This window comes from Dermacentor albipictus, chromosome 1, assembly GCF_038994185.2.
Source record: "Dermacentor albipictus isolate Rhodes 1998 colony chromosome 1, USDA_Dalb.pri_finalv2, whole genome shotgun sequence".
Taxonomy (NCBI): Eukaryota; Metazoa; Arthropoda; class Arachnida; order Ixodida; family Ixodidae; genus Dermacentor; species Dermacentor albipictus.
In genome coordinates, this window is record NC_091821.1 from 86,520,508 (window position 1) to 86,541,577 (window position 21,070).

At 45.9% G+C, this 21,070-nt stretch overlaps 1 protein-coding gene across 1 annotated transcript in view; it reads left to right on the forward strand.

Moving 5' to 3' along the window:
• LOC135896242 (ecotropic viral integration site 5 ortholog-like) overlaps window positions 1-21,070 on the forward strand; it is a 260,532-nt gene that overhangs the window by 70,328 nt on the left and 169,134 nt on the right. The window contains exon 2 of the mRNA XM_065424603.2: window positions 14,327-14,476. The gene's annotated coding sequence lies outside the window, so the exon portion shown is untranslated. The remainder of the gene's footprint in view (window positions 1-14,326; window positions 14,477-21,070) is intronic.

Consider the following 21,070-nt stretch of genomic DNA (forward strand, 5'->3'; position numbering starts at 1 on the left):
ATTTAGCCGGACAGTCCCTACTTTTGAGTAAAAGTCCCGAGTCTCGAATTGATCCAGTCGGGACGGCCAAATGTGCCGACTTTTGTTTTATTTTCTACCATATAACAATCAATAACCAACATTTCCTTTTTATATAGTGCTTGACATCTAGCTCGATTGCGGATTCTTGTCTTTCGTCTTGTGTTGCATTGTCATCAACATAACGACGTTTTTGTTTTTGTTGTGGTTCTAGTTCTGCTGTATAAGCCTTAAGCGTTCACAATATACCTTTATTTGTATTGGTAGCCATATTAGTCAGACAACGACAGCTACTTTCTTGTTTTAAATCACGTCATTATAGGACTAAAAAAATTACTAATAGAACGTACGAACTGGCGGCTGCTTGCGCTGACAGAGTCGGTCGTGTGTCTGGCGTGGTTCCAATAACTTGGAACCACCCCGGGAACGAATACTTTCTCACGGCACAAATTGTCCTCTGGGAACCCAACACCAGGCTTAAAAAAAAAAAAAGTCATTCGATGAGGTGAAAGCAACGTCACATAATCTATATAGATGCACAGAGGCGCAGAAGTTAAGATCTGCATGATACCACTGAGAGACGAAAATTCAGGTGAAAATTCGATGGCAGCTACTAGGGTTGCAGTTCAGAGTATTTTGCTCTCGTACGTAAGACGCCTGCCCACCAAACTGACGTCGCATTATGCGCGCTATGAAGTTGTAGATATTTTAAAAGGACAAGCGTGTTTCAGATATAGCTCCTACGCTATATGTCGAAAACAACCGCGGAAGATCGCAACAAGTGCTCTTCGTAATGCGAACTCTGCCATGTTTTATCTGATATAGCATGACGCAATGGACATGGAAGAAACATGTGGTCGGCGCACACGCATTTGACTGATCAACGCTGTGCAAGCAACTTGTTGAACATTGCAAAGGGCAAAGTCAACGTTTCGTTCAAGTAGGCGAAGCTCCGCTGTGCATAATGACCGACAAGCGTGCTGTGAAGGAATGACCAGGCAGCTTTTGCCGGCCCGGGATGGTGTCCGGCAACGTCGACATGACCAAGCCACTAACGTTCGCCGCCAACGATTTGCCCTGTCCTCCGCACGCGCACATAATTGTGTTTGTTTCTTAAAGCTTCTCTTATATAAATCATTAATTACATCGAAGCCTGAATATGCTGCGTCAATTCGGGATCCACTTCAGGAAAATTGATCGCATTTGATTGAAATGGTTCAGGACAATGCCGCTCGTTTTATTCTATTGGAATACAGCCGTACCGCCAATATGACAGCTATGAAATTAATTCTACATCTACCGTTTCTCGCAAACCGTCGCAAAATACATTGTTCAGTCCTTTTTTTTTTCATAAGCAATATTACCATCCACACCTGCGTAATCAACTAATTTTTGCTCCCTTGTACGTTTCAAACCGACTGGACCACATTCTTAATGTTGGCATTCGGTCGTGCAGAACTCATACTTTCTTGCACTCGTATATACCACGTACATCGAAAGCGTGGATTTGTCTTCCCTACCAAACGGCTCAAAATAAAGACCGAGTTGTTTACGAGTGCAATAACTGCAATGTTTTAAATCCTCATGTGCTTAATGTATCATTTACTGTACCACGTTTCCCATTTCTTTTGACGTCGTATTGTGTAATGCATTAATACTGTTTTCTTACTTGTTGACGATAGTATTGTAACAGTTAATAGTGTACTAACAAGAATGGCATTGTTTTGTAACTTAGGCCTTGCAGCTGTGACTACCCCCCTCTGTAATGTCTTTTCTGACCCTGAGGGTAAATAAATAAATAGATAAATAATGTATCGCCACATAATAAAATAGCACAAATTTCTGCGGCAGATAGTGTGATTTCGCTTTTCCAGCTGTGTGCTTGAAGAGGTAGACATGAAGTGAACTAGAAAACAATATGCGATTGGCGAGTTAACGAAAAAATCATTAATTAACTTAATTAATGACTTTGGGGAGCATGTCGCGGTTGCGGGATTGAAACCGATCGATACTCAAGCCGTGTCCATTTTTCAGCGCCAGTCCTGTAGCGGTGTGTTTACTTTACTTGCCCTCGCTTTTAATTAAGCGAGTACCTTGGTAAATGCTCTGGTTATCAAAGCGAATGCATCCGAGCTGGATTAAATTTCTTTTTTGTTCGCATCAATCGAAACCGTTGAAACTATCACGCCCTATTTCTTTTATTGTTTTATTTAAATACTTGAGGAGAAATGAACGCTTGCTGCGACTTGATATCCGGTAAAAACTTTTCCTCTAATCATTGAAGGGGTTCTGACACAGTCATTGCGTCTCATTTTTTTATTTATTTATTTAAGAGGAAGCTTTAGCTCGGGGACTCCTATTTAAATACATGCGAGAGGAGAAATCGTTTTTCTCGGCAAGCGATTCACCAAATCTGATGAGGTTTGTTGCATTTAAAAGAAGAAGTTAAAATCTAGTCACTGATGATAGCGAAATTTTTATTGAGGCCGTCAATACTTTTATGAAAATTGTTGAAAATCCCAAGTTTTTAGAAAACAGAACTATTAAGTTTACGACGCTGCAACTCATCGATGCAAAACGATGTCACAATTCTGTTAATTGTATATAATAGTACATCTAAAGCGGACAAAATTAATACATTATTATGATCCTGAAATAAATCAGTAAAATGTGAGTAGGATTTTTGCGAAACCCTTGGGAACAATGTAACAAATTCACGTATAGGTGTAAATTGATAAATCAAATTTGTCCGCTTGGGGTGCTCCAACGGATGCAGTTCACAGAACTGCGACATTTGTTCTTAGTGCAGAGCTACGAATTTGTAAACATTGTGCTTCCGTTTTTTTCAAACTTACCAATTTTTGAAGGCTGCTCTTAAAAAGTTCAGGCCTTAAATGAAAATTCATCTTTCAACAGACATTAGAATTTAACATTCTCTCTCAAATACAACAAATTTCATTAGAGTCGACTCAGTGGTTATCTCAGAAATGCGTTTATGCGTTTTACTTGCATTCGAATAGGCGGCATCGGACATGGGCCCGAGCTAAAGCTTCCTCTTAATGGAGAACTGTCTACTCATTAATTGCCGTATGAAGGCCCCATTTATTGACAGCGCAAGAAATAATTAATTACTCCATACTTTCGTGCGATCAATTCAAAACACGCACCGACGGAAACGTCAGGCTTGGAGTAACGAGACAAGAAGTATCGTTGCGTCATAGAAATGAGGAATAGGGATCACTTGGTATCACAACGCACTGACTCGCCGGTCAGTCAGCCAGGCGCAGTGGTCGCGAGCTGCTGTAGTTCATAGATATTTATGTAAATCAATGCGCGTGTTGGGCAGCTGTCGGGGCGCAGTCTGCGCGACTGGCGCTTCGACGCAACACACCTTTCTCTCTAATCGCTCACTTATTTTACGCGGGCATTGCGTTTTGAATTTCAGGCATTGTACGGCGACTCACAGTGCCAGTCGAAGAGTGACATCTATTACCCACCCCGAACCAATAAATTAGTTATGGACACGGCTATACCGTGCATAAATGATTTCTGGTTTGTGTTTGCACTGCCAAGCGTTAATGAAGCGGGCGTGAAATACAAGGACGTTTTCCAAGTAGAGAACGAGGGCTGCGCGTGTAGGCTGAGAACAGCTTTTTCTGATATGGGACAACATTTTGGGTATTTTGTCACATGTGGTCAAATACACAATGAAGAGCAGATAAAGCTGGAAGAGCTTAGTAATAATAACAATTAGGCGTGTTACTTCGGACGAGAATTTAAAATATAATCTTCACGTTCATTCACTAATGCGGAAATTTTCTTTTTGGCATTCATGTAATGATTAAATCCCGTAACTATTTGCAGAGACGCACTATTCTTTCACTATATTACTCCTACATTCATGGCCATCTCTCTTACTATATCTTCGTCTTGAGGTAACACATATTACGGTCACCTACACGCCCTTGAACATCTTCAAAATCAAGCGCTCCGACTAATTACCTTTAATAATATTGTTACGCACTCTAAGCCTCTGTACCAAAGCCTGAATATTCTGCCACTAACAGAATTGTTGAAACAAAGGCTATCACTGTTTATCTTCAAGCTTAAACGTTATGACACCTTAACCTCGGCTTTTCCAAATTATTTTCTCAAGAATACCAACATTACCAGGTTTTCTGCAAACGATAATTTACTACTTCCCCGCGTTCGGACAAACTACGGAAAATTAACTGCTGTCTTCTCTGGGACATCATTTTGGAATTCTATATCATACGAAATTAAATCATTATCATCGGTACGTATGTTTCTATACCTACGCAAGAAATATTTATTAGACAAGTTATATGAAGAATTGCACTAATTATTCATTCCGACATTCTTGTTTTATTTATATTACCTGTTGCTTCCGTATAAATGTGTAAATCGTGTAAAATTTATGTGTATCTACTGTTCCTGGAAGCACCAATTTTGCTTTCACTTATTGCGGCACTGCTTTGTACAGTGATGTTGTTCTTTGGTTTTTGAAATCATTATTTTAAATAATTTCATGGTCGGCGCTATTTTTCAGTTGCATATGTTCTCCAGCTTACACTAATTGTTGCGTATTGTCAAAAATTATATGTTATGTTTTCATTTCATTTGTTTGCTCTTTCTTTTGTACTATTGCGTTTCCCCTAGCTTTTCTGTTAATATTTATTGCTCACGCATCCCTTTTATAGCATGCTGCAATCGATACTTGATATGTATAGTATTAAGTGGTCCCCCTGACAGTTTCATAACTATGAAACCGCCAAATGTAATAACATCACTAATGCTCTTATCATGTACGCAATATAAATAAATCGATTACGTTTAAAAGTCATGTCATACCTTGCACAGCGCATTCATTAAACCGAGATGTATGATGAAACGGAGCGCGAACGTTGAAAGAGAAGGGCAGCAAGTAAGACACCAGAAGGCTCTGAGCTGCTGCCTTCCTTTCTATACGTGCCATCATGTCAGTAGCCCAGCTAGCCCAGCAGTGCATCTTGCTCGAACCACGAGGTGTCATGCTCACGTTTTGACACTTTTGTGTAACCGTCGCCCCCCCCCCCCTCCCCCCAGACACACACACACACACACACACACACACGCACCCCACTTTCTTTTTTTCTTTTTCCTTACGCAATGATCTTCCACGAGCAGGAGGGAACCTGCTGAGAATGACGACCGCGAGCACCGACAGGCGTCTTGGAACGGCCCGCCTCATCATCCTAAGAGAAACTTTCGTTATCGATCGGGCCACAGTTAGGCGTTCACGAGCCGACAAACCCGGCCCCTCTGCGCGAGGCGTCACGGAGCGGCCGGCTGGCTTGATTAAGGAGAGCGCTCTAATTACGCCGCGTCAGCGAGGATCCCCGATCTCGCTCACTGTCCGCAAGCGCACGAGCGATCGAGCAACGGGATTGCGGACGAGGAGCCTCGCACGGCATCCAAGTCCCGCAGCTTCGTTCGCCCGGCGGTGAGGCACGCTGGAGCGCAGCTGGCACCCACGCTCGGGAAGAGCGCTGGACGCCGCACGCCGCACTGTTGTAAGCGCAAGCGCAATATTTAACAGAGGCGACGTGCCGGGGAAAGGCGGCTACAGTCCTTCTCGCGCCTTTCTCTCCTGTCCAATGGCTCCGCCTCGGGAACGCATGTCACGACGACGTTGATCAGCTCGCGCCGTCGTGAGAGTGGACGGACGTGCGGACGCATATTAAAAACCCTGGCACCGAGTCGAGGGGGCTTCCTCTGTCGTGCCTGTTGGCTTCCACCACTGATATATCGTCGCAGACGTCGCTAAAATGAATAAATTATTATTATTATTATTATTATTATTATTATTATTATTAGTAGTAGTAGTAGTAGTAGTAGTAGTAGTAGTAGTAGTAGTAGTAGTAGTAGTAGTAGTAGTAGTAGTGTTCCCGTTTCCCTGTAACAGTGCTGCGACAAGGACGATGTGCATATTGAACGAACCAGACCGGCCGGGCATCCTTACAGTTGCGACATCGACGCCATACAGTTACCGACGAAAGTCAGGAAAAAAATATGGTTTTAAGCAGCCCACTACTGTAAAATAAATAAATAAATAAATAAATAATATAAAGGGTCACTGACGCAGAACCTAGATGCCACCTTAAACAACAGGAACTGTTCCCCCTCATTGCTTTTGCAGCTTGCTTCTATATATAAAGCTCATTGTCGCTATGATAACCTTAAGTTACTACTGTAACATTACGCATAGGCCAAAGCCAAGCGTGGCACAGCCTGCAGTGCATTCTGAAGGGGGGCACCGAGCTTGTTAACGGGGGTAATGGTGTTATGCATCGGTGGCCATTTATAACCGTTTCGTTTTTTCGTTCTCTTCTTTCTCTTCTATTTATTTATTTATTTATTTATTTTCGAACTGGTTTTAAGTAATGTGTATACGTATTATAGTTCGGGCCCTACCAACCGTGGTGGCTTAGTGGCTTTGTCGTTGCGCTGCTAAGCACGAGGTCGCGGAGACAAATCTCGACCTTTTTGTTAATATTCTTACTGTATTTTTGTTTTGGTTTCTGGACCCTACTCCTTTCTGTAACGCTGTCGGGCCTTGAGTGTGTGTGAAATAAATAAATAAATAAATAAATAAATAAATAAATAAATAAATAAATAAATAAATTTAACAGCAGTATAATGTGGGCTTAAGTCAGCTTTCGATTAAAATGCGTAAATGGAAATTGTCATGTCTAAATAGTCATCTTTCACGAGTGCCCACGCGTGTCAGTGATTGAAGGGCTAACGCTGCCTTTCCTGGTTTTTGTGTCCTCCTTCTTTCCGTCACTACATGTGCGACCTTTCGATCACTTGACGTAGTTGGCGTTTGTCTTCTTCTCGTTCTGCTCCTGTCCGTGTTTCCTCGCCTAGATCCTCTCCGTAGCATGAGGCTGAAATCAAGTGGTGCAGCTTATACTTGCTCCTGTTTGACCAATGTAATGCATCGACGCAGTTTCGCGTTGCGCGGCTGTCCTAGAGGAAATTTTAATCTTTTGATGATGCCGTGGTCTCTAGACTTTTTATCCCTACTGTATATACGCAGGAGCAGCAGCAGGGTTCTCGCCGAAAAGATAGAATAGAGGAAGAAAGAAGGAATCCGGTAGGTTGGGTTTAAACCTTGTTAAGCGTGTCTTTAACTAGCGTAGTTCTTCGTCCTAAGTTGCCAGAACCCGACAAACTGCAATGGGGGCGAAGAGCCAAAGAAAGTTATTGCTTTAAATAAAAAAGAAAGAAAGAAGGAGGGGGTAAGAGTGGACAGCCATATAGAAGTCTCCAATACGATAGCGCACGAGCGCAGTCACATGGATTTATTTCATATTTCGCGGACTTTCTTTAAACACTGAAAAAAAAAAAGCACCACGCAGTGCATGTGTACGCGGCCACAATATGGATCGGTCGTTTCTGAACCCCCTCTACAACGTAACGGAAAGCACTCAGCCCTAAAGTGAATATTAAAAATTTTGAAAAATTGATCTCATTTAATTAACTAATTAAGGGGAATACAAGATGTATTTTGATGAGCGAACAATGACGGCAAGCCATATGTCGTTGATTTCACCCAGCTGCCGTTAACCACTTTTTTTTTTTGTAGTTCTTGGTTCAAATTACGTGAAACACTCTGTATATTCGATCGTTGTAGTAATAGTTCCGCTCACTTCGAACTCGGCATCACAAGATTTTGCCACCGGCGACTGCAGTTGGTCTCATCTGCGTCTCCTGTATTGAGTAAACGGTGCACAACTTATACGGCCGGGCGAAAATCTCTGCGTGTAAGTGTGCTGTGTTGCTCAAGAACTATTCTGCGCCATAAAAGAGCCATGAGCACGCGGAGTTCTGGGGCGGTCTCCCTCCCTGTGACCGGCCGATCCATGCAGTGCTGCTCGGCTGCTTCGGTGACACGACCAGAATTAGTGCATGCAGCATGACATGGACAATGGCCCCCTGACGCGCCCATGCGTCAAAGGAAGGAATCGCAAAATCTAAATGCTTGTAATCAGTGAAAACGCTTCTCAAATCTCTTGGCGCTCTTTCTTTGTGCCGTGGCCGGCTTCGTGCTCCTGATGTTTTCGGATACGCGTGCATCTGTTGCGCAAGGTGTGTGTAAAAGAAAAAAGGAGAAATCGCAAATCTTTCGGAACCATGAATACGTTAACATTCTTTTTTTTTTGTAACTGGAATACATGACGCTATTGGAATGCATCATGTAACCGCACAAAAACAAGGGACCAAGAAGGAACACACAAGACAGGTGCGGAATTCACCGCGCCTGTCTTGTGTGTTCCTTCTTTGCCCCTTGTTTTTGTGCGGTTACATGATGCATTCCAATATCGACCACCAACTAGCCCGCCTATCCCTGTTAAATACATGAAGCGTCACCTTACTAATGACTATATATGGTCGTGTAAATGTCGGTGATGATCGCGTGTAAGGACGCTGTCGTCCCTTCTCGCGCCGGTGTATACGTGTGCGCGGGCATGTGGGAACCGCGCGCGCGATGTGGGTTCGCAACACAGGCGCTACGGCCACGGGGCGTGTAGTCGATCGCGTCTATGGCTGATGAGAGATAGAGGGAGAGGCGTCTAGTGTAACCTGCGCAGTGTGCGGTTCCCGACTTGGCCTGCTCACTTACGAGGGCATCAAGCGAGAGAGAGAGAGAGGCAAAGGAAAGACAGGGGTTAACCAGATATTATCTCCGGTTGGCTACCCTGCACTGGGCGAGGGGCGAAAGGATTCGATAATGAACTGCACTGAAGGCCCGTAATTCTGAAGAATAGTTCACTATTATAAGGCTCATACGGACAAATTTACCGGCAGTGGTAGCTTAGTGGCTATATGGTGATTGATCTGCTGAGTACGAGATCGCGAGTGCGATTCCGGGGTTGTCGAAATTGATACGGAGCCTTATGCGATATTGCCTTCTGTCCGGTGTTGCCATCAAGCGTTATCTTACGGAGAAACTCACTTGCCAAACTTGGTTGATATGATTTGTCGACACTGTGACAGCTTCTGCAGTTTAGTGTAGGTGCGAGTAATTCTAATGCTCTCCTAGTAAATGAACCCATTCAATACTTCCGCCTGCGTAGGCTTGAGAGTCGCAAAAGATATCACGCCAGCTGATTTTCGTTCAAGCGTGCGTTGGTTTGGTTACGCGCATGGGCATTTTTCATGGTTCAGAAACCACGCGTGTTTCGCTCTCTCTGCCATTCGCTTCGTTCGTTGTGGGCCCTGTGCCTTCCATATTGTTTGGTCACCAACGTTGAATTGGCCCAGATCTGTGTGGCGTTTCTAAAGTTTCTAGAGATTCTAAAGTTTCTACGCTATTATACATGAAAGAGAGAGACAGATTAAATTTATTTAAAGAGCAGACGAAGGTGGTCGTCCCAACGTAGGCGGCGTCCTCAGTCCTGGACGCCGTAGTCTCTCGCCGCCCGTCGCGCTCTGTCCAACAGTCGAAGCACGTACTCGGGGCACGAGCTGGTCAGTAGGTCCTCCCACTTTTTTTTTCCTTTCTACACCTACTCCGCTTTTGCTTTATTTCGGAAGAATGCCGGTGCCGCGAAGAAAGAGGTGCTGGGCGGCGCAACACTTGATAGCATAATTTACGCGCTGTAACACGCACACGTGTAATGGGGATCGCATGCGGTGGCCACCAGCGGGAGGCCGAAGACAATGGGACGGGCAGCGCGGCGGGCACGCGTTCTCCATCGGCGGCTCCTCTGAGGAGCCATTGTCTGCTAATGAACGCCACCTCCATCGCGTGTCTAGATTCTCCTCCTCTTTCCCCCTTCTCTCCGCTCCTGCTGCTTCGGCAACGAAGAATCTAACTCCGCTGGTGGCACTGACGCTCTTCTTCCTCTGGCAGCGTAGTGCGGTGGGCCCCCACTTCCGGTGGCTGTGTGCATCTCTATAGATGTGAGAATTCAAAGAAACACCAGTGTGTGTGTGCGCCCCGCGATGTTGCGCACGCGTTTAGGGAACCCCCGCTGTGCTCTTGCGAAGGCTGGAATCCGCGAAGCGCCTCTCGAAATACTTCCGGACGCATGGCACCGTGTTTGTATAGTGCTTGTTCAACATTGGATTCGCAGTAATCGAGCCGTCTACAACGAATTGCGTTAACGAAGCATTGTGGTCACTTTCGAAGGCTACCGCCCTACAAGGCGTAGTTAAGGGGTAGGGTTGGAAAGAATAAAGATTTAGTCCTTGTGATGAGTATGTACAGGGATAAATTATTAGTCCTACAAAACGAGCTGTTAGTCTGAGGGGGAGCATCTGGAAGGATGAACATTTAGTCCTTTGTGAGAGCATGTGCAAAGAGCATCCGTTAGTCCCCTTGGGAGTAACTGCTAGAGGAGGAACAGTTGGTCCTTTTGCAGTTAGTCTCGAAGGGACGAATGCTTCATCCTTGAGGGACTAATGGTTGCGGCAATGCACTTGCTCCCCAAAGAGAGTAACCCCCTGCCCTTTTTAGTCCTTTTTGGCTTAGAGTGTATCGTTTTAAACAAGACTTTGATATTAGTTTGGCGGGTCATTGTGTTTCAGTGTCGAAGTCGCGTGCTAAAGGAGTTGCTTAACGGGAACTTGTTGCCTGTGTGCATTGGAGATGGCGTGCGGGGGATATCAAGTAAACACGAAAAGAAGAAAGCAATATACAAGTATATTTACAAGGAAATACGCTGCACTGGGCCAAGGGGCAACAGCCCGCGCTAACTTCTAATCGTCGTCGTCGTATTCACACTGCTCGCCTCTTCGTGATCGCAAATACTGTTCCGTAGCACTATTAATCATCCGCAGTTGGGTTAGTAATTAAATATGTGTAATAATAAACATTCAGTCACTAGCGCCGCTCGGTTTCATTTCTGCTTGCACAGGTCTCACTGGTCTCACAATAAACTTCACTGAAAATTATGCGGATCCCACACACTTGGGAGTCGTTTTGAGCGAGGCTTTTCTTAGTATTTGCAGTGAACGCTGTTCTTGTTCAGGGACATTCTTCCGTAATTATTTTTTTTTATTCATATGCTTAGACCACGCGACGAAGGTAGACTCATTTTCACTGGGAAACGCCTCGCTCAATGTAAGCTTGTGGCGCTCCAGCACCGCCGCACAAGTACACCCGACAGATATCAGTCTATCGCACCCACTGCACACTGAGCCGAATTCTTCCTGCGCGAAGTGTTTCTCAATGTGTACTTGTTTGCAACCGTGCTCTACACGTTCCTGATCCACTGCTGTCTCATCACTGCGTATCGACGCCGCCCGGCTTCGTGTTTATGAGCAAGTGTGCACTCGCGTATCGACGCTGATCCGCGTCGCGTTTCTGGACGTAATGTTCACCGCGCTCTTCAGTGCTCATGATCACACCGCTCGATGCTGTTCCGCTTCGCGTAGCCAGCACGCGCTTCGCTGCGTATTGACGGTGTTGCTGCTGCGCTCGGCGCCTCTTCCGAGGTTCCATCTCCTCCCGACTCAGTGCCCGCTTCGGCCCCATTTTGTTTGTCTTGGCGTTCCCCTATGCGCTCGGTATGTCTTGGCGTTCCCCTATGCGCCCCGAGCCGAGTCGGCTTGCACGATCTCCGGGACCGGTATATCGTGCAGGGCAGCTGCCAGTGGCCACAAAGCTGGAGCAAGAGACAAAGAAAGCTTCGCTTTAAATGGGGTACTGTGTTGAACCAAGCGTATAGAGCCAACCACCACTTGGCCAGCGAGGACAGTTCGAGCCTTAATACTTTGTTTTTATTGTTTGTTTCACGGATTCTCTCCGTGTAGGGGGCAGAGGTAAAGGCAAAATGCCTGACAAAGCCTCTGCGCCCCTACAGTTCAAGGCAGCATGACATATTATTCACATACATATTTGCCAAACATGTCTTTAACACACAGCACACAGCAATGAAAAATTCAATTAATCAGAACGCATGTCTCCAGATCATTACTTTTACTTCAACGTGATAGATTTTGAAAAAGCAGAAGATACATAAACAATAAGTATTATATAACAATAAAATTGGCTTACATCAGAAGTCAACAAAGAAAAGAAAACCATAGAATCACTGGCCCGAAAATAAATAGCATATACAGGAAATAGATCAGTACATAGAAACATTTCAGAAAAGAACGAAGGTTTAGACTGATGTACAATGTAAATGCCGAAACAATGGCAAATATAATTTACAAGCGCTGAGAAAAATCTGTAAAATAACTGAGGTTACATGTGTTATCAGGAATGAGCACAATCAAGTTACTCAAAATGAAAATGCAATGTCACTGCCCACTGATAGGTTTTTACAGTCATTTTTGAAGTTGTGGAAGGATTGTGTGTATTGTACGTTAAAGTGATCACTGTTAATATATTAATCGTTTGATAATTCAATGTTTGCCTTCTGTAATTAGTTCTTGTGGCGGGCTTTAGATGGTGTGGTCTACGTATTGGGTATGAGGTGCAACTGTCGACAGGTATTGTGTGCAGCCTATTTTTATGAATCCACTGGAGTAGTTTGAAATAATAAACTTGATCTGCTTTAAGCATGCTATATTTAATGAAGAGCGATTTTGTTCGGAGTCCTCGTTTGTCACCCACATAGTTTTCACACATTCTCAATATTTTCTTTTGTACAATGGTTAGTTTGTTGTAGTTCGAAGCTGTCGTAGTTCCCCATACTAAAATGTCGTAACTTAGTTTTGAATAGAAAAGTGAGTAGTATAAAGTTTGTTTCAACCAGGTGGGTAGTATATTTTGTATTTTATACATGCAGCCAGTAACTCGATATAGCTCACTTTTTAATTTGTTAACGTGAGTATTCCATGTAATGTCCTCTCTAAACCATAAGCCCAAGAACTTTTGCTCTGTAACTTGTTCCAGTAACGTGTCCTCAAAGTTCAGGTGCACACAGTAGGGGTCTCTTTTATTTGGTGACTTAAAAATTATATATTTGGTTTACTTCATATATATTTGGTATACTTCATGGCACATCGTGCAGGACCCTCAAAGTTTGGGGAACAGGCAACGAAAACATTGCCTTAAATAGATGCTTGAAAAATGGGGGAAATGGGAGCAGGGAGCGACATATTGAGTCGTGCTCGCTTCGCATCTGGTATGTACGTGCGACGAGGAGTCGCCACAAGGTTATGGCAGACCCCCGCGGGTGGAGCGGTCCAGCCCTCACAGGGCTTGAAGGTGGAAACGGTCCAGCGTGTGGATTCATGAATGTGATTTCGGGCAGCACTATATGATATGTATGAGAGCCGTCGGGGTCCTGTCCAAATACCTGGCGTATTAGGTGTTCTGGGGCAGTAATCTCGGACGATAACTTTCGGGGATACTTTCACTTTCCAGCTAGTTGCGCGAAATCTCGTGAAAGTATCGCCGGAAGTGATCGTTCGAGAATCGGCCCCTGTTCTCCGTACTATGTGGTGTTGTACAGCGTCATTCGCTAATTTAAGTGTTTATGCCTGGCGAATGATTGACGCATCTGCACGTGGATGAGAATGATAGGGAGAAGGGACGATGGTGCGGGAGTCCTTGTTTACGGCACACAACCTGGAGCTTCTGTGGCCGGTGGGCCTCTGGCCACTGTGTGGGAGTGCTCGACATATGTTCTCAGCGAGCTGAGCACGCTCATTGCTTTCGATCCTTTGTTGACCGGGTATACCCACTCTTAGACGACTTGGAGTGGTCTTGCATATGTGTGTTAAGTGCGGCAAGAATGTTGTCAGGGCGAATATTGAGCTCAAGAAGCTCGCAACACATCCTGATTGTAAATGCGGATGGCGACAATTAATTCATGGTTGACAGTCGTCTGAACCTCTGCAACGGTGGCTTAGAGTATTACGACGTAGTGGCGGGAGGTCGGTGGGACATAGGGCCGACTACTGTAGTGACGTCCTCTCGCTGGTGCCCGGGCTCTATCTACTCAATGGTTGTCGCGATGAGGTAACTGAAAAGGTCTTATAGCCGGTAACGATTAACGGAGAGCGTATGTAAACGAAATAGACATGATTTCGCTCTTCTCAGCTTTCAAATTGTAATGTTTCGTGATAACACGCTTCGCTGTTTCCTACATGTCCGTGTTTCTGTTTTTTTATGCTCGCGTCGATTGTGCATGCGCGCAGAAATCTACAAGAAAAAGTAATGTACTTTCTTCTACCTGATTTTGACGCCGCATTGTCGGCATTCATGTACTCTCTTGCCTTCGCGTCGCAGTTGCGGCTCACGTAATCTTCAGTCTCCTGTTCTTCTGCCTTCTTTATACAGCGTGCAGGGGTACCCCGCCCTCCTGAACGTGAGCGGCCTCCTATGCAGCTGTGTGGCGCCGCTGGGCCGAGATGACGGCGCTCGGCCCCTAGGCTGCTGTCGACCCCTCCGGTTCTGCGTTCACGTCTCTGCGAGCCGCCAGGAAGCACCGTGAGTAGCGTGCGTCTGTGTTCCTCGCGCGCTTTCGTTCCAGGCGCGCCGGGGATGCGTACGCACCTATGGCTGCAGGCTGTTCGCGTCCACTATGCCTACAACGGCCGACAAAACGACGGCGGCGCGGTCTGCGGATAGCAATTTGTGCAACTGCTGGCTGGCCTTTCCTTGCTTTCTTTCTTTTTGTTATACTGCCGGGAGGTTCTATTTGTTTTTGTTTTAGCTTTTCTTTATTATCGCGTACGATTGGCACCTGTATGCATAAACTAGCTTCTTTTAGGTTATGCTGAGCACGATAGCTTACGGATTTACTCGTGTTGCATAAACCACGACGTCATACTTAGCCTTTAATTATTATTATTATTATTATTATTATTATTATTATTATTATTATTATTATTATTATTATTATTATTATTATTATTATTATTATTATTGCGCCATCTGAGCTGAGCCTCTGTTTCAGCAGCTTCATTTCGTTGTCGAGAAAATTGGGCACGGAACGCCCACCAGCGCTTGTCGTCTCTTGTGATATAAACCTTCATTAGACCGCTGTTATTTTTTCTAGGAAAGCAAATGTGATGCCGATGAGTGTGCTAGCTTTTAGTCGAAGTTTGTTGAAAGACGAACAAAAACATACGAATAAACACAAACAAACAAACAAGCATAAAGCCTGTTAAGGTCACGACTGACAATCATGCGCTTTCATCAAGCATGCGTAGGCGAAGAGTTTTCATTTTTCCGGGGGTGTGCTGGGAGGGGTGGTGCTCAGCCCCTACCGGAAAACTCCGGAGAGGGCTCAGGCCCCGGAGCCCCCCCCCCGTAGTCGCCGCCTATGCAAGCATGTATCTTCGGCGCTGCTTCTCTTACTGATGCTCTGACTTTTCTTTTTAATCTTATTTTTAGACATTTATTCGAGCCTTACAAACGAGAATCACTGCCTCGGAGGTCTCCACAAAGTCAATAAAGAAAGAGTCGACTAGGTTCATAGTGACAACCAGGCTGTTGTCTCAGAACTTGATGCACAACTTGCCCGAGCGAAGAGATCTGCACCATTCGCGCGCAGGTCTTGCTCGTCGAGTTAGTAGTCCCTTTTAGGACGTCAGCTCCCGCCTCTTTAGATATACTGTTTACGCATGACGGGCGGCTCAGCGTTTTCGCCTATGCTGCGTGCATGCGGTGCATATGGGAAAGGCGCGCAAGTTCGTGAACGAACTCGCAGCGAAAACAGTCATACAAAACATCGCTATAGGGTGGTATTCATATATAGTTAGTGTCTCAAGAAGCTGCAGGTCCAGACAATTGGTTTGAACGTACTACGTCATTCCTAAAAAAAAGACGCATCAGACATTGGTTTGTTCGATCGAATGGCAACAGTTGCCTTACAATGTTATTCGATAGCTACGCAATAGCTCGCGTCTTATGTGGGTGCTGACTGGGATAATTGCTCTACGATACCTCTCAGCTGTAGGATAATGAACGATGCCTCAACTTCTAGTGAAAGTTCGCAAGACTATCTTCTCTACGGCACTGTGCCTTCGTCTGAACTTGCTTAAGATATTTTCAGTATCCACAAAAGCCTTTCCCTCACACTTTTTTTCGTTGAGTAAAAGGCCTCGTATATATATACGAAGTTTACGACGGTATAGCGGATTTTGGCCTTATTTGACTGCTGATCTACAGTGAAATGCCACCAAGGTATTGTGACTGCTCGTACGTGACCGCGATTCGCCCCGGCCTTCTGGACGCAACGGCAAGACTTAGTTCCGTCTCGGGCAGACGTTTCATCTTCGGAGTCATGCGCTTGACCATGCACTATTCGTACTTACACCGTCACTGCTCGTGTGGATTGTGATTTGCTTCGTGGCCTCATCTTAGTAAACGTGAAAAAAGCAAGCTGTCCGTTTCAGGTTGACCAGAGTGCAATCGTTGCCATTCCTTGGGCTTTGCGTAAGCTCGTCGTTAGACGGCGTCATCTTTCGCTCCCTGTGATGCGTATGTTTGTGCGCGCAGAGCTCGTGTTTACGCGTGACGTCCGCTTTGCCGGTGAGCGCGCCGACCGCAGTGCGTGCGTGCGTGCGCCTATATACTGGCCCCGTCGCACGAAGGCGGCGGCCCTGCGTGCCGCAGAGAGATTGAAGACGCGCGCGGCTTTCCCGCCAGCGCGATTGCGCTTGCTTGCTTTTTTCTGGCGTATAGTTTTTCTGTTGTAGCTATCCTGTTCCCGTTTTGGCAAGACGGTAGCCTTGTTATCTTTCCTTCGAAACGACGTTGCGAGGAAGGAGCTTCCTGGAAAAAGACGAGTTAATCATCGCCACCTGTTTCCCGCTGCCGCAGCGCTTATTACGCAGAACAAGATGGCGCGCACGCGGTGCATCGCATGTTAGCGCCGGGAAGACGACGCTCTTTTGGGAGCAGTCGTGCGGAGAGAATCATGGCTGCACCGCCCACTTCGGCCCTTCTCTTTGTTTCTCCTCCGGTGCGAGATTCGCTCGCAGTATTTGAAAACGCGGAGGTCGCACCGTAACATATGAAGCCGGCTGTTCGTATGTGGATTGGGGGCGCAGTAGTTTTATTCTTTCTGGAGCTCATGGGAAAAGATAAGGGCGAGCGAGAGAGAGAGAGAGAGAGAGAGAGAGAGAGGGGCGGCTAGAAGGCGTTCGTGAGGAGTTGCATGAAGCTGCGATCAGAACCACTTCCTCGAACCTTCGCTTGCATGATCTTGAGCGTTTCGAGCGATGTTTGGCCTACTGGCGTGTTACATTTCATCCCTAGGCGGCACTGCAAGCGCGATTTCGTGTGTGTGTTTTTGTATTTGATGATGCATTTGGTGTTTTTGTTTGGTAGGACACTCTCTCTCTCTCTCTCTCCACACACACACACACTTTTTCCTTTTTTTTTTCTGCTGTAAAATGTTTGCTCTGTTTGTGCTTTTGGTGACTTTCGATCCTTTGTCGCAGACTGCGCGAAATGTACTCCTTTTTGTATTGTGGGATGTTTTTTTTTTGGGCGTCTGTGTGGTTTTGCGGGAGAAAGAACTGCATTAATTGCCGTGAGGCCTCATTTAATCTCAATTCATCTTATGTCCTCTTTTCATTTATGCGACGATATAACGTGAAGAGGCCGGCGATATACTTGTTGGCAAAATTTACATATTCATGCTATGATCTTGTTGGGAGAAAGAGGGAGGTTAACCAGAACAGCGAAACCAGTTTGCTACCCTACACTGGTGAAAGTGGGAAGGTGAGGTAGACAAATTAATTAACTAATTAATTTATTAATTAATTAGACAGACATGTATACTTATTGATTGATTGATTGATTGATTGAGTGATTGATTGATTGATTGATTGATTGATTGATTGATTGATTGATTGATTGATTGATTGATTGATTGATTGCCCTACACTGGGGAAGTGAGAAGGTGAGGTATAACAAAAAGATAGAGAGAAAACACAGACACACGATCGCTGCAGACAATCACAGCACAGAATCACTTGTACGACAACAAACACTAATTCAGGCTAGAGCTGCTTGTGGTGTTCTGTTGTCCTTCAAAACTTAAGCAGTGCTTTCGTCGCCCTCAGCTGCGATGTCGCGCATGAGGTCGGCATTCCAAAATGGTTTGCTCTGATAATGTTCTTTGATCAAAGCGCACTAGCACCATTGCGAGCGATGGTGTCTGCACAGCGAGGACAGTCACACAGAACACGCTGAAGCGCCTCCTCGCGAACACAGTCGTATCACACGAGGCGTTGTCGGCCATTCCAATGCGAAAAGTAAAAAACTTCTTAAAATCCACTCCTAGCCATAACCGACAAGGCAGAGTGGCCTTGCGTCGGGAGAGTCCACTTCGGATGCGAAGTTGGAGCGAAGAGTCCAAATGGTGCAGCCGATTGTTTTGAAAACTTGGAGTGTTCCGGGAACATGGAGAAAGTGGTATCTCGTGCGATCACTCGAAGTTTGCTAGCGGCAACCGTATATCGCTGGCCTCTCTACAACGTTATATTCTAGCAGGAATGAAAATATGACTTCGGATGAAATGAGTTCTTTGCGGTAATTATGCAGTTCATAAGCGGCGTTTACTGGAATGCGACGATGGCGCGTCGCTTCGAATTTCCAGCACGTCGCATCCATGTAAACGGCGTTAGTGCACTAGAAAGGCGAATCACATTAATGCGTCAGGCGATGATATGTTGAGATGGTTGAGTCGTCTCACGTGTTGCATGTAAACGCTGGCGCATCGTATCGAGGGAGAGAAAAGCGAGACGGCTCCTGGTGTCTGCTCTCCTCGACTTACCGGAGAGGCGCGCACCTCCCGGGAACAGGTCCCGGCTTGTTTCATCGAGCGAAGAGTAATGCGCCACGTGTAAATGCGGTCGCAGTTATGCGGTAAGAAATTTGATACACTACTGCCGCATTTATGTAAGCGCTGCTATAAACATAAAAAAAAAGCGAATTGAGTAGGGAACCAGACGACGGCTGTCAAAGTCAAGCGCTGATTTTTGGGCACAGGGCTGCTGAGATATGCTGCTGCATGCACTTGTTGGTTAGCTCTATTGTTCAGTGTGATGAGAGGTGTGGGATAGGTCCAGTTTATTCGGTCAGACAACCGCCCATGCGAAGAGCGTGAAAGAGCTTCGCTTTTCATGGCTCTTCAAGAAGTGCCAAACGGACGTGCGTGTAGTTAACCTCCCTGCCTTTTCTCTATTCTGTTTCTCTCGCTCTGAAGAACTGCCGAAGGAAGTATCGGTATACCGTGGAAACTCTTGGCGAACTTCACTAAGGTTTCAAAATTTGCTTGCGCATTGATGTATAATTGAAAATTCTTAACCACGTTCGCTCTTACCGCATCCTCTCTTCCCCAATTTCTTAAATATTGCTCACCGTAAAGTCACGTGCTCGCGAAGCTATTTGAAGTAAGCGCATATGCTCGTTAGAATCAAATGAAGCAATATAGAGCGTGACGCTACGTGTGTACTAAACGCGGGCAAAATAACGTATTCTCATTCCATTGATAAAAGAGACGCCAGGCACTGAGCGTGATCTACCGTGCTGTGCTATTTTCAGTTAAGCGCAGTTTCGTGGTGCGTGAGAAGTAACCGTGTTTCGGCTCGCGTGCTTATCACCTGAGTACAGTTATTTTGCCATGCCGGATTCGGTGCCGGAAAAACGAGCGAACTGACACGCCCCCTATAGAGTATATATGCATATGTCACTTCTCGTATTTAATTTCATGGTGCGCACACGCTTGCGAGTGTCTTGTTCCGCACGACTCCACTCTTCGATCGGAGTCTTGCGCTGACACGTTTCACCCTCTCACAGACTGTCGTGGATCGGGCTCGCAGCCGGACGTGAAATGGATGAAATCGCCCGGAAGTGTCAACAAGCGATCGCCGAGAGGCAGTTGATCGACCCAGGCAGTACGATGGCTGCTTCATATATGCTGCCACGTTCTGCCGGAGGTTGGCACGCTTGTTATACCAAAAGCGTATACTTGTGACAACTAACTCTCTTAGAGAACAGCTTTCAAGTCCTGCCGCCAGCGGTATGTCGCTCCCTTTTCTCATGATTCAGACATAAGACGCTGGTACAGGTCTATGACTTTCTTTGAATACCTAAAGTGGCGCACGTACGAGATTGAAAGCCAGGTCTGCCGCTCATGTGCGCATCAGAGCTGCGTAGTAACGTATACTATAATGTCATCAGTAATTGTGCAGGCTGTGACGCTCGTCATTTTCGACACAGATGAGGTCTGGCACATCTGGAATTTTGATATTGTTATTTGTTTAACGCGAGACTTTCTTCGTTCGGTTTACTAGTGTGCTGGTTTGTGCATAAAAGAACAAGAAAAACGACAAGAACGAACAACTGCGCAGTTGCTTGTCGTCATCTGCTTTCTTGTCTTTTTGTGCAGAAACCAGCGCAGTAAACCCAATGGCGTCGTGCACAAAGAGCCCCAGTTAATGGAAGCCTTGTTGAAGCTTCGATCCTTCAATTTGTCGGGTCACTCTGCTTTCGCTTGAGACGACCTGTTTAACGCTGCCCAAATGTTTGCTCTACAAGAGCCACGGGGGGCGTTCGTTGCTATGTGGAAGGTTTTTCTTGTCGGCCGCGTGGCCTCGAACTGCCACAGCGCCGACGCGCTCTGGTTACGTGCGCACCCGGGGTGAGAACACGTTGCCGGGGGCAGCCTCTCTTGTCTCCAGACGACTCCGTCTTTTTTTCTCTCGCTTCGTTCGCGACGCAGTTCCAGTGCTTGCCGCTTCTGCCAGCTGCATATAACCCGATCAACTGGCCAGGCGCACTTCTGCTCCGAGCGGCGGTTCGCACACTCGCTTCTCAATTTGGTAACACTTTCCGTGACCGCTCTTGAAGTTTGGACATCGTCCACCTGTTACGCGACGCAGTGCCGCCATGGAGGAACCCGAACGATTCACTTCATCTTTCCGATCGAGATTTGTGGAATGGGCATAATTATGGGCGCGAGTTCGTTTTCGTATATACATGTTCTCGGCCGACATTGTGTTCACGGAAGGCGCGAGTCGAACAGATGTGCACGGTGATCAGCAGAAATAAAATATATACACG